Raw genomic sequence first — 15224 nt, forward strand, 5'->3', positions numbered from 1 at the left:
AGGAAAGACTTTCTTACACTTAGTACATTACAATTGTAAATGTCCTCCATTGTCATTGAGTTTCAACCCTTCACATAGTGCAATTCATTCTCAGAAGGGGGAAAGGAACATATGAATTTAAACATCAGTACATACTTCATACTTCGCTTCAATGAGACTGTCCATATTGCCACAGGGTCACCATGACGGTAGGCCCTGAACGCTACCTTGGGAGCATTATTCACATAACCCTCGCCGTGACCATGTCCTATGGACATGCTGCACCATTAACTCAATGTTTTTACCTTGCTGTTATGGATTGTTATCGTCTTCTTCAGACATGTAATCAGACATAGGAAATAAATCAGGTAAATAGGGTTCTGAGGCGTCTCCCTCAGGGGTCAGTAATGGCATGGCTGCACAATTCCTTAACACAAGTTATAATGCACATTATTATAAAAAAATAACTAAGCCATAAATCAACCAATTAAATATTGTAGCTCCCATTACACAAAATAATTACTGAACCCATCCAAATGAAATTCCAATCATTGTCTGGTTGGTGTTCTTTTGCGAGATCACCACTAAGCTTTTTCAGATGTTCCACTACAATAGTAAAGTTACCCTCACCCTGGGGTATGAATGTACAGCAATGTTCACCTATCATTTGGCACACTCTTATGCAAACATTCTGTCCCCGTATGCACTTAGCCTCCGGCTACAAATACATTTTGCACAGTTATTCATTCTACCTGACCCATAACACGTTAGTCACTACTGCTAGTCCACTTACATAGTTATTAACATACTAAAACATGTTCAAGTCAATTGTACTGTATTATCCAGAAAGCCATATGTATTGGTGCGATTTAACATTGGAATTCTGATGGTAAAACAAAACCCCTAATATTAATGACAGTCTTCAACGCTCCATGTTGAGTCTATCACTCAAATTCAACACCAACATAGTTAGAATGTGTATTTACAAACAGGGGACCATACAGTTTGTACTACTTATTACCAGTATTAACTTTTCTCATTACAGCCCCCGTCTATCCCCGTCTTACACTGTCATTAGTGGCATGTTACTGACAGATTGGTAGCTCAATGCATTCTTAGTCTAAATTAGCGGTACATTTTGCAGTCTGCAGACCTCCATAATCCACCTGATACCCCAAATAAACAATTATGGGCACGGTTGACCACCCCCCCTCCTCCTCCCGGCACTTCTCCTTCTGTCGTGTCTTCATGTTCTTCTTCAGATAGTGTTTCAGTTCTTCCTTCCAATGGCACATGTTCAAAGTGGATGGCACTTGATAATGCTTTGCACCTGAGCCGCCACTGTCCTTTACAGTCCATTATGTCATGTCCATTTAGCTAACAGTACACCAGCAGCATGAGAGAAGTTTACAGGATCTCTCTCCATGCGGAGTCATGTTGCAGTCCTGAGAGAAAAAGCATGAGAGAAAAGGCAGATGATAACTTTGACTGGATGCTGTGTAAAGGTTCCCCCCAAATTGGCTTATACTCCTCTATCATCTTGGCGATCTCACAGCAAAGTTACAGGGTCAGGGAGTTTGAGGGCCAATCCTTAGGGAGTCATCCCGACCATACAGCAACCCCAATCTGATGAGATTTGTTATGGAAGCAAGACAACAACAAACAACACAGGAAGAGCAATACACTTATTCATATTAAACTAGAGGTGGGAAAAACGTTTCTTCCTTTCATAGGCAGACATGTGAAGAAACAAATTTGCATATTTACCAAAGGTCCCAGTGGACGGTAATTAAAAACAACAACGCCGCCTGTTAAATGAAAAATAAACAAATTAGAATAACAAATCAAATTAGAATTACAACTCTTGATAACTCCATAAGGAAATAATTATATTCCATAAGGTAATAGTATAATAGACTAGAGACAGGTGTCATTCCTCATTCAGGAGCAACGCCCTCTCTCTATCTCCTTTTCGTGTTCCAAATCACACATAGGACTACTGCTAAATTATAAACTTCTTCCTAATTATTATTGTTTACATAGCGCATTTAAATCTCACCCAATCTCTTCAGTCTTTCTAGTGAGGGTGATCAGGCATCACTAGGAAGTCATAACAAAGGTCATTCAACCCCATTAAGTGTTTTCTTTCCCTATTATTTCGAACCCATTTAAAACCATTTCAAACATTTCCATCATTCTGCATACCCAGTAAACAACTGCCCCCCCCCCCCCCCCAAAAAAAAACCACACAATAAATCAAACATGGTAATAACACCACTTAACACATATTCATAACCAGTGAGTTGTGTGTGCATGTGCTGGTAAAACGTGTGGTAAAACAAACAAACCAAATGCCAGATCTTACTTATTTGGGAGCTCCCTCTACATCCGGATCTGATAACTTTACACTTTTATAGAACTGCTGAATTTCACTAACTACTCTCCCATTGCAACAGCCTCTGGAAACATTTCAAAGGGAGAGAAAATAAACATTTAGTTCATTTCCATTTTGCTAAATCTTAATCAGTCCAAACAATTCAAATGAGAAATTCTTACTTTCTAATTACCCTTGTTAACGTCACTAGTCTACATCTCTGTTTCCCTTAACTCAGAAGCCCTCTCAATCTCTACTACAGTATACTCTACCTCTGTCTTTCCGTCTAACTTTACTTTACCAGGTGAACAAAAGGTTTAAATTACAGACAAAACAAAACATCTCTTCAGCGGGAGTCCACTTTAATTACTCGTGACTCACCTCTTCCCTTTCGTCAATTCTATAAATCTATTTTCTAAATCAAATTTCAGAATAAATCTCACGAGATTAAAACCTCTAAATATGTTAACTCTTGTTTCAATAGTTGTGCTTTCACATATAACACAGATCTATCGCCCTACGCTTCGATATTTTTCTGCTAACCCCCCAATATCCATTTTGATAACAGGTTTCAAACTTGCTATCAAAACATATGTACACATTTAATCAATATACTCGCATAATATACGGTATACTATATCATTATTGAGTATATACTTTATACTTTTAATTCATTGTATCCTAGTCTAATACTCAAGGTGTAACGGCTGTTGGTGGAAGAAGGTGAGGACCAAGGTGCAGCGTGGTACGTGTTCATAATTTCTATTATAACCGAACACTAGAACAAAAATTATCAAAGCGGCACAAACGAAGCAGTTCTATCTGGTGTAGACACACAAAACAGAAAACAACTACCCACAAACCCATGTGGGAAAAAGCTACCTAAGTATGGTCCTCAATCAGAGACAACGATAGACAGCTGCCTCTGATTGAGAACCACACCCGGCCAAACAACAAAGAAATACAAAACATAGAAACTGAACATAGGATGCTCACCCTAGTCACACCCTGGCCTAACCAAAATCGAGAATAAAAGCCTCTCTATGGCCAGGGCGTGACACAAGGGAGATTAATTTTTCAGATAGCTTAAGAAATTAGAAAGCAGCAACTGCATAAAGGAAGGATTATCTCTGTGATTTCAGAGACCAGTGTGACTGTTTAATCCTATTCTCAGATTCTTTTAACAATGCAACCTCCTCAGAATAGATTTCTGCTACTTAAAAGACTGCAAACAAACGGTAACCTTTCAGTTGAGCTTTGCATGTCTACTGGAGGTTGATGCTGTTGCTATGCAGCCTCTTGCTAGCTTGTTAGAAGTTTTTTTGTTAGACATTTTACAACTTCGGGTGTTTTAGAAATTCAGAATGGTCAGAGCGAACACTGCCCGCCCTGGACGAGGAGCAGGGTTGATCAGAGCGTTCTGACCTTACATTGGCAGTCAAACACCCAAGACAGCCAAACACCCAAGATAACTGGCTTAAGTTGACTAGCTTGCTAGCTACTTCCAAACACAAATAAGAGAATACCTCCTCACTCAGACCATTTTACTCACACTAGCAGAGCTGGTTTGGCTTTTCCCATGTTATCCAAAGCTTTGATGACTAACTGTGCTGCTGGTAACAATTTAATTACGTTATTTTCCCCCGACGTTTACTGACACTGGCCATATTCAACAGTGTTGAGCGTTCGTAAATGAATCAGTTATTCTGCACTCTGTTACATTCAGACAAGAGTGCTCTGAAATCTGAGCAGATAGCCAGAGCAAATTTATATAGCATTCTAATTAACAATGTCCGATGGGAACGCACAACGACTATACCATTTAGAGTCTGAAGTTTATATACACTTAGGTTGGAGTCCTTAAAACTTGTTTTTCAACCACTCCACAAATTTCTTGTTAACAAACTATAGTTTTGGCAAGTGTGTTAAGACATATAATTTATGCATGACTTTATGCAAGTAATTTTTGCAACAATTGTTTACAGACAGATTATTTCACTTATAATTCACTGTATCACAACTGAAGGGGGTCAGAAGATTCCAGAAAATTATGTCATGGGTTTAGAAAATTCTGATAGGAATTGAGTCTATTGGAGGTGTACCTGTGGATGTATTTCAAGGCATACCTTCAAACTAAGTGCCTCTTTGCTTGACATCATGGGAAAATCAATATAACTCAGCCAAGACCTTAGAAAAACAATTGTAGACCTCCACAAGTCTGGTTCATCCTTGTGAGCAATTTACAAACGCCTGAAGGTACCACATTCATCGGTACAAATAATAGTACGCAAGTGTAAACACCATGGGTACACGCAGCATTCACACCGCTCAGGAAGGAGACGCATTCTGTCTCCTAGAGATAAATGTAATTTGTTGCAAAAAGTGCAAATCAATCCCAGAACAACAGCAAAGGACCTTGTGAAAATGCTGGAGGAAACAGGTACAAAAGTATATATAGCCACAGTAAAACGAGTCCTATATCGACATAACCTGAAAGGCTACTCAGCAAGGAAGAAGCCACTGCTCCAAAACCGCCATAAAAAAGCCAGACTACGGTTTGCAACTGCACATGGGGACAATGGTGCTACTTTTTGGAGAAATGTCTTCTGGTCTGATGAAACAAAAATAGAAGTGTTTGGCCATAATGACCATCGTTATGTTTGGAGGAAAAAGGGGGATGCTTTTCAGTCAGGAAGTTAAAGCTTGGTCGCAAATGGGTCTTCCAAAAGGACAATGACCCCAAGCATACTTTCAAAGTTGTGGCAAAATTGCTTAAGGACAACAAAGTCCAGGTATTGGAGTGGCCATCACAAAGCCCTGACCTCAATCCTATAGAAAATTTGTGGGAAGAACTGAAAAAGTGTGTGCGAGCAAGTAGGCCTGCAAACCTGACTCAGTTACACCAGCTCTGTTAGGAGGAATGGACCAAAATTCACCCAACTTATTTTGGGAAGCTTGTGGAAGGCTACCTAAAATGTTTGACCCAAGTAAAAAAAATTAAAGGCAATGCTACCGAATACTAATCGAATGTATATACACTTCTGAACCACTGGGAATGTGATGAAATAAATAAAGCTGAAATAAATCACTCTCTACTATTATTCTGACATTTCACATTCTTAAATTAAAGTGGTGATTCTAACTGACCTAAGACAGCAAATTTTTACTAGGAATTAAATGTTGGGAATTGTGAAAAAACTGAGTTTAAATGTATTTGGCTAAGATGTATGTAAACTTCCGACTTCAATTGTAGTTAATATACTGGAAAGTTCGATGTATTAGTAGCCAACTAGCGTTAGGTAGCTAGCTAACATATACTACCAGTACATATTGCTGTAATGATTTGCTATGTGGTTCATAAGGATAGTGTAATTAACAGATTGCCATAATTGGTTAAAGCAATACATTTATATCTGCTCTCGAATATTTCCCATCAGTAGGGAAATGCTGCCCAATTTTATCCATGATTGGAATTTTTTTCATATTAGAGCCAAATTACTAGAATACCCTTGCGCTTCTTTTACTGCCTCTATGGCTTTTTTATAGTTGACCTCTTCCTGACCGTGGCCAGAGTGTTTAGATTAACTCACTCAGGGCTCTAATATATGTCAATTAAAAATGTTCTAAGGTAGTGATACCCAATTCCCCGGAGAGTCGTTAGTATTTGATACCTTGTATTAGAACCAATACCGGAACGTCTGCCAATTTACTACTGGAGAATATGTCCTTCTTTATTCAATCACCCAGTGCAGCCAGTCAGGCTGATAGGGTACATCACCCATTCATAATATAAATCTCTCGTCAGTACACCCACTTGGGAACAAAAACAGAGACACAAAACAAACCGTATTTGGTTAGGAAGGTCTTCCTTCCTTATAATTTGAAAATAGTCATCAAAATATTTTTCAAATGACTCTATGTAATTTTAAATGTTTTACCCACATGGTAGTTCTTCTTATTTACATTTACATGTAGGGTTTAAATGTATAGCTTGTTTCCCAATCATAACCAAATGTTTTATCAGTACACTGACTAATTCATTTTCTTTTACAATGATTATTATATGTATATACAGTGCCTTGCGAAAGTATTCGGCCCCCTTGAACTTTGAGACCTTTTGCCACATTTCAGGCTTCAAACATAAAGATATAAAACTGTATTCTTTTTGTGAAGAATCAACAACAAGTGGGACACAATCATGAAGTGGAACGACATTTATTGGATATTTCAAACTTTTTTAACAAATCAAAAACTGAAAAATTGGGCGTGCAAAATTATTCAGCCCCCTTAAGTCAAATCCAAATCAAATCAAATTTTATTTGTCACATACACATGGTTAGCAGATGTTAATGCGAGTGTAGCGAAATGCTTGTGCTTCTAGTTCCAACAATGCAGTAATAACCAACAAGTAATCTAACTAACAATTCCAAAACTACTGTCTTATACACAGTGTAAGGGGATAAAGAATATGTACATAAGGATATATGAATGAGTGATGGTACAGAGCAGCATAGGCAAGATACAGTAGATGGTATCGAGTACAGTATATACATATGAGATGAGTATGTAAACAAAGTGGCATAGTTAAAGTGGCTAGTGATACATGTATTACATAAGGATGCAGTCGATGATATAGAGTACAGTATATACGTATGCATATGAGATGAATAATGTAGGGTAATAACATTATATAAGGTAGCATTGTTTAAAGTGGCTAGTGATATATTTACATCATTTCCCATCAATTCCCATTATTAAAGTGGCTGGAGTTGAGTCAGTGTCAGTGTCAGTGTGTTGGCAGCAGCCACTCAATGTTAGTGGTGGCTGTTTAACAGTCTGATGGCCTTGAGATAGAAGCTGTTTTTCAGTCTCTCGGTCCCAGCTTTGATGCACCTGTACTGACCTCGCCTTCTGGATGATAGCGGGGTGAACAGGCAGTGGCTCGGGTGGTTGTTGTCCTTGATGATCTTTTTGGCCTTCCTGTGACATCGGGTGGTGTAGGTCCCCTGGAGTTCAGGTAGTTTGCCCCCCGGAGTTGCGTTGTGCTGACCTCACTACCCTCTGGAGAGTCTTACGGTTGTGGGCGGAGAAGTTGCTGTACCAGGCGGTGATACAGCTCGACAGGATGCTCTCGATTGTGCATCTGTAAAGGTTTGTGAGTGTTTTTGGTGACAAGCCAAATTTCTTCAGCCTCCTGAGGTCGAAGAGGCGCTGTTGCGCCTTTTTCACTACGCTGTCTGTGTGGGTGGACCATTTCAGTTTGTCCGTGATGTGCACGCCAAGGAACTTAAAACTTTCCACCTTCTCCACTACTGTCTCTAACTTTTTTTTATTTTTAAATTGCACTGTTGGTTTGGGCTTGTAAGCATTTCACTGTAAGGTCTACACCTGTTGTATTTGGCACGCATAACAAATAAAGTTTGATTTGATACCATGTTTTGAGCTGCTACTATGTTGTGTTGCTAACATGTTGTTGTCATGTTGTGTTGTCATGTGTTGCTGCTATGCTATGTTGTTGTCTTAGGTCTCTCTTTATGTAGTGTTGTCTCCCTTGTTGTGATGTGTGTTTTGTCCTATATTTGTATTTATTTGTATTTATTCTTTAAATCCCAGCCCCCGTCCCCACAGGAGGCCTTTTGCCTTTTGGTAGGCCATCATTGTAAATAAGAATTTGTTCTTAACTGACTTGCCTAGTTAAATTTAAAAAAATATATAAAAAGAGTTACAGGATAGGTACTGTTTATTGTAGCTCAGGGAATTTTGTAAGAACCTTAGCTTGGCGATGCTGTCTTTGTCCTCAATTCGTGGAAACAGGAGTCTCAAAATGGGGTCCGTTTAAATGTTTAAAATGCTCCGTTATGAAAATAAAAACGTTTTTGCTCCATGAAGTAATCCAACAAAGTGTACGCTGCCATCTTATCTGTTTCAAGTCTGTTCTCATTGAGTGTCCATTCCAAAGTGCTGTATGTCATGATAACAGACATGTCTCTCAGACATTGTTGGACTACTGCATGGAACAAAAAAAGCATTTTGTTGACACAGCTTCTAAAATGGACTATTACGTCAAGCATTTCATTAACTGCAAAACCACTCATGCCATCTACATATTGGAATGTCCACAGTGCAAGGTGTTCTACATTGGACGGACAAAGAGAAGCCTCCAAGACCGCTTAGCAGAACACAAGTACGCCATAAGGGTAGGCAATGAAGATTACCACATGGCCAGGCACTACAAGACCTTACACCATGGCAACCCTGCCTCCCTATGGGTATTGATCATGTTCCGGCCTCAATTAGAAAAGGGGACCGTCTTAAACAGTTAAACTAAAGGGAAAGTTTTGGGATTTACAAACTACAGGCCACTAAGTACCCTGATTTAAATGAAGATATGGATTTCTCACCCTTCCTGTAGGGTTGTGATAAGTCCATTTGCTGTCATCTAGTGGACATTTTGCTCAATTGCCCTCACCTATGTTTAGACTGTTTTTGTCCACGTTTTCTGTGTTCTAGTGTACTACGGAATATATTGCTTTCTTATTCTTGACACTTCTCCCAGTCATATTTAAGGTTAGAACTACCTTCTGCATTCTGATACTTCAACTCGTAGTTTAATTTTTTGATAACATACTTTTCACTTTTTAAATGTGTATAGTATTGCTTACACGGTGTGTCCAATCAATTTTGCAACCACTCCCTCTTCAATTTAGGGATCACTGGAAAAGCTGTTCAAAAGAGGACATTGTATTTTTTCCTTGTACTCGGCCATGCAGCCGAAAAGCGTCAGATTTTTAAAACTTTGATTCTATTGAACATGCCATACAAATTAAGTCATTTTAATTAATTATATGAAGAGTGCCTTGGTCCTCCTTTATTTTTGATGACCAATTCACGCCTTTTACCAAAGAGCACCTTCTGTCTACCAAAATGTACTATTGTGTACCTTAGTAGCGCTTCCCTTCCTCCTCTATCGACAAAAAAGTATTTATTTTAATAAATGAGCATTTTCTAAATTCAATGCTGACTCCCTGCAGCTGGACACATTTTATAAGACTCCTGTCTCTACTAATTTTTGCCAAAATCTCGCACTATCCTTTTAAGGTGAGGTTTATTAGCCCTATGTCCAGGTAAGGTTTATTAAGCCTACGTAACCTAATATGTACTGTAGGACTATCTAACCTAGCCCTTGGCATATTTCAGGCTATAGTACTCTCAAATTAAAATCTGGACCTCAAAGCCAGTTCCACTGCTTTGTTCTGCTTTAATTTAGGACTGATTTAGACCTGACAACAAGTGGGTGCAATTAATTATCAGGTAAAATAGAAACCCAGGAGGAAATTACTTCAGCTCTTCAGGGGTAAGATTTAAATATCAATGCTATAGTGCAGTGTTTCTCAACTCCAAACCACCGGGGCTACAACATAAACGTGTGCTTTTGGTACTTTCGGACTGGAGTTGGGTAACACTACTATAGAGTGTCAAGTTGTCAACAGTAGCATTTCATGGAGCCACTAAAATAAAAGTTCCAATCTCATTTCCTGGTGAGTAGTCTAGCCTAGTTTAAAACATATACTTTATTTCGATTCAGCAAATTAATATTTATGTGGATGGAGTTGCCTAGGCCAACAGGTTAGGTCATTGGCTGTCAATAATGTCACATGGAATTTTTGGTTGTGTTCCAATCTGCAATCTGGTGCCTGACGGCACAGTCGATGACGTGTCACACAACCATTGGTTAATGCATGCAATGTCTGCGCAGGTTAACAACTTTTGAGTTTGAATCGAGATAAACCTATGTCCAGGGGCTTTGGACCCTTGCCGGGTCTGCGGGGTGAGTGGTATGCCAGTGGCCCAAAAATATTGTAGACGCTTTCCAGATCTCATAATGGCAGGATAGGTGTATAGCAATTTGATGTCAGATTGCACAGTTGATGACATGGCACGGAACCTTTGGTTGATACATATGGAACACCGTTTGGGTCTTTGCATGTCAAAAAATATACAAGTCAAATATCACTATTTGACGTGTCAAATAACACTATTTTATGCATCAAATAAGCTTATTGACCAATCAGGACCTGAATATGGCTGCACTTCACGTAATAATTTAACACATCCATGAATTTTTGACGTAATATTACACATTGATAATACCATCACTCCTATTTCATGCAAACACATCCCAAAGCTCTGGACAGTGCTGGTTATAAATAAACTAGCTAGTTGATGGATGCAAACAATGTTCTTCCCCAAAAACATAGCAAAACGACAATCTCTTTCAGTAGCTATAGTTAGCTTGCTAACTATCTAGCTAGGCGTCATCATCTCAAATACCCTTACTTTATAAGACAGTCCTTATTTGATTAATAGTGATCTGACCCACCTATGCGAAGCTAGCCACAATAAGGAGTATCTATAATAGTGGAATTTGCAGTTCGCCTTCAAAAATAAGTCTCATTGAAATTGATGCAAATGAATACAAATAGTGGAATCATGTCATAATGGAGAATGGAATAAATCATCCTAAACAAGGTTGGAATGTTCTTATATAAATTCAACAAAAACAATAAGTTGTTAATATGAAAAAATCTGTTAATCACACTGGATGAATTCGATTTTAGAATTGCATTGGGGACATACTTTATTTCACTGTACAGTCTTACTTATGGATTGTGGATGGGGTATCAGTGACACCAAGAGGACATTAGTGTCGTAGCTCTTATTGCGGGACTCTGAAACCACTGTGAATTGAACCACATTGATTGTACCAGTCAACCTACTATGTGTACTGAACACTATTCCAGAGGAAAAACAATACGACCTGGATGTTTGGGAACCTGATAACTCTTGAGGAGGACTTTGGGAAAAAAAAGCAATTGGGTACTGAGTAGACTGATAGCTAAGGATTGGGGATCAATGAAATGGGGTAAGGCTGTCCAGTGCAATACAAATGTCAATACAAACAATAGGCTGATTGGGGACGTGATTTCCCACAGTCAAAGTCCCAAAATAAGAGCTCCTACGACGCAAATATGTGCGTAAACACTTCACAGTTGTGTTCTGTGGGTGGGGAAAAGGGTATACCTAGTCAGTTGTACCACTGCATGCATTCAACTGAAATGTGTCTTCCGCATTTAACCCAACCCTTCTGAATCATTCCATACATACAATACAATGCGTGCACATCTAATCTGTCAGGAATTCGACCTTACACTTCACTGTTCCATTACTAGACAGCAACATCTGAAAATACATCATTTGAGAGTTGAGAGGAATTATAGCGGCAAATACTTACAGCGTGTTTCTGCCCCCTTGTGGCAGTAGCATAGTAGATAGCGGCAGCCAACCGTGTTATATGTTATTTTCCAACCGACAGACGACACACTCATTAGAAAATGAATGTACAACATCCTTTTGAGTGCTCTGGTCCATAGTACTGTTTTACATGTTTATCTCATGGGACTAACACCCTAACTCAATAAAATAAAACAATGGCGCCAGCAGTTTACATTCTAGAAAATCAAAGTACCTTTTGTGCTTCCTGTTTGTTTTTGTGGTGTTCCTATTTCTCAGACCTCCATCCTTACAACTCCTCTCCCATTCCCAGCCCAGCCCAACTCCAGACTTGGTCCCTTTCCCAGCTCTCTCGAGCATTTCTTCTCCCACAGTATAGCTGACAAGCCTCCATACTTTCCTGGCTGGCTTCTCCAAGGAACATCTCACCAGCAACAGGTAGGGACAGTGTCAGAACACAGTGTTAGGTGTCTATACTGTAGTTCTCCCTGATATCCTTGTCTGGACCTGCCAAGCCCCCCTGTCAACATGTTTTAGTATTTTTTGTATTTAGTATTTTATTGGGATCCTCAAAAGCTGATGGCTACTCTTCCTGTGATCCAAACAGGAAACAAAACAAATAAAATACATAATGTACATAATCTCATACACTGAGCTGGGGACAACAATGGACAGATGCAGGTAGGTTGGATTCACATGTGGTTTCTCTCTCCTGGTAGGAAAAGGAATTTCCAGTGAGAATTAATTATGTATTGTTTAGGACAGTAATTCTATCTTTTCAGAAATCTGGGACATTCCTTTCTGGTTCATGGTTCTAAGCATGGTTTCATCTTTTGCCTGATGATGGCAGCAGAGTTTAGATTTACACATATTCTTCTCATTTACTGATTTCTCAAAAAGGGAATTTGCCTTCCGAGGTACTGATGTTTCATTCTATATTGCAGATATTGTGTTTTCCTCTTTACAAGCTTACATAGCTCTTTCCATTGCTCTCTTCATGTGAAATAATATTGCCTTGCACTTAATTAGTTATGTAGATTGGGGGAATGCTATTATCTAAGACACCACATACAAATCAAAATCAAATCAAATTGATTTATACAGCCCTTTGTACATCAGCTGATAGCTCAAAGTGCTGTACAGAAACCCAGCCTAACACCCCAAACAGTAAGCAATGCAGGTGTAGAAGCACGGTGGCTAGGAAAAACTCCCTAGAAAGGCCAAAACATAGGAAGAAACCTAGAGAGGAACCAGGCTATGTGGGGTGGCCAGTCCTCTTCTGGCTGTGCCGGGTGGAGATTTTAACAGAACATGGCCAAGATGTTCAAATGTTCATAAATGACCAGCATGGTCCAATATTAATAAGGCAGAACAGTTGAAACTGGAGCAGCAGCACGGCCAGGTGGACTGGGGACAGCAAGGAGGGATCATGTCAGGTAGTCCTGAGGCATGGTCCTAGGGCTCAGGTCCTCCAAGAGAGAGAAAGAAAGAGAGAAAGAGAGAATTAGAGAGAGCACATTTAAATTCACACAGGACACCGAATAGGACAGGAGAAGTACTCCAGATATAACAAACTGACCCTAGACCCCTGACACATAAACTACTGCAGCATAAATACTGGAGGCTGAGACAAATGACAGCAATTGGTTCAAATATTCATTTATTGAGATCTTGACACAGACATATCAAGGTAGGCCTGCCTATTTATTTCTAAACCAGTAAGCTGGATGTTTAAGTACAGGTAATACAGTCTAGGGTGAATTTAATTGTACATTATAAATTCCCATAAGTAAACAATTTTACTTGGGAGTTGGCTCATTCCAAAACATTACTCTACAAAAAATCTTCAGCAAAATCTGCAAAAAGAACATTTTCTAATGCATCACATAATATTATTATTGCACTTCAAGTTTTCTCTTGTAGATCATGCTTTACCACTTAACTTTCAAATGGAAAAATAGTTTTTTTTAGACAATGCATGGCTTCTAAATAATTGTACTTATGCAATTTAAGATCTATGACGATACAATGATAACTTGCTAAATAAATTAAGTGAGCACCATTCTTACAAAGCACCAATAAGGCATTTATATAACCTTTCTAAGGTTAACTGATAAAACAAGTGTTAGAAGTTATTTTGTTGAAATAAATAAAAAATACTTTGAAAACGCACAAATCATATATATATATATATATGCCATTTAGCAGATGCTTTTATCCAAAGCGACTTACAGTCATGTGTGCATACATTCTACGTATGGGTGGCGAACCCACTACCCTGGCGTTACAAGCGCCATGCTCTACCAACTGAGCTACAGAAGGACCACATCATAAATCAAATGGTTTGACAAAGCAGATAGAATAACAATATTAGAATTACATCCATATTTCACAAAGACCTTGCAGTTATATACTTCCTGTATTTAAATGTTTAATGGTTCCTCCCACCCCAAGAGATAATGGTGAATAAAGTGGAATATTTGGCCTTCCATTGTGTCATTCATTATAGATAAGACCCAAGCTTCTCCTCTCTCTCTCTCCGCTCCAGCTTTCCTGGCCTTGGCCTGGCCTGATTATGCTACATTACACCCCAGGGCTACATCTCTGAGCCTTCCAGCATAGCCCCACTGCTAGGGCTCTGAAAAAAAGACACAGAAAACAAAATTATGGACTGTGCACCTTCTTTTCAATCAAAAGTTTGAAAAACTTGTAACTTAACGATTTCACCACTGCCACAGTATCGCCATTCAACAGCATCTTTGAACTGTCCTCATGTGAATTGAAAAAGTAATGTAATCCTCACAAATTGTGCTACACATAGCAGGCTTTAATGTATTACAGAATATGAAGTACTCCATATTACTACTGTCTGTTGAGTTAGCCACAGTTGTTCAAGTTCAGGACAAGTAACGATTCTCATACTAGAAATCTAATGTGATATTTGAGGCGGGTGCAAATGAAACAGATTGTACCAACGTCAGGGTCAATGTCCTGAGCTGTCTTTGTTCCTCTGTATGTCAGAGCACAGTAGTGGGAGCTGCACCACTGCCCTGGAGGTTCAACTTCCAGAGTAATGTTTGTCAGTCTAGCTTGACCTCATAGACTAGATACAACATAGTAAACGAAAATCCAGGACACTCAAATTAGTATGACATGTTATGTTAGGTATGGTTACATAAGACAGAAGGTTACTTAATGCAAAAACAAAAGGACGGAGGGTAGTTGGTTGGTGTGGATGAGTGGGCTATAATGCAAACCCAAAGGTTGTGTGATCAAATCTCCTCACGGACAACTTTAGCATTTTAACTAATTAGCAACTACTTACTACTTGTTTTGTTACTTTGCAACTACTTAGCATGTTATCTAACCCTTCCCTTAACTCTAGACATTTAACCTAACTCCTAACCCTCCTAACCCTTACCCATAGTCTAGCTAATGTTAGCCAACTAGCTATCGTTAGCTACCTCGCTAACATTAGCCACAACAAATTCCAACTTTTGAACATATTGTAATCCGTAACATATCATATGGATTGTGCTCTCGAGTGGCGCAGCTGTCTAAGGCACTGCACCTCAGTGCT

General features: G+C 39.1%; 1 long non-coding RNA gene across 2 annotated transcripts; it reads right to left on the bottom strand.

The window, feature by feature from the left end:
- Positions 1–1265: 1265 nt before the first annotated feature.
- Positions 1266–3980, bottom strand: LOC124003162. 2 transcript variants are annotated; one of them, XR_006833190.1, is made up of 3 exons: positions 3906–3980; positions 1747–1787; positions 1266–1605 (listed from the first exon to the last, which is right to left on the bottom strand). It is a non-coding gene; the product is annotated as an uncharacterized LOC124003162 (long non-coding RNA). The 2 variants fall into 2 exon arrangements; XR_006833191.1 differs by lacking the exon at positions 3906–3980 and adding an exon at positions 2345–2425.
- Between the last annotated feature and the right edge of the window lie 11244 nt (positions 3981–15224).

Source organism: Oncorhynchus gorbuscha, linkage group LG18 (genome assembly GCF_021184085.1).
Source record: "Oncorhynchus gorbuscha isolate QuinsamMale2020 ecotype Even-year linkage group LG18, OgorEven_v1.0, whole genome shotgun sequence".
NCBI lineage: Eukaryota > Metazoa > Chordata > Actinopteri > Salmoniformes > Salmonidae > Oncorhynchus > Oncorhynchus gorbuscha.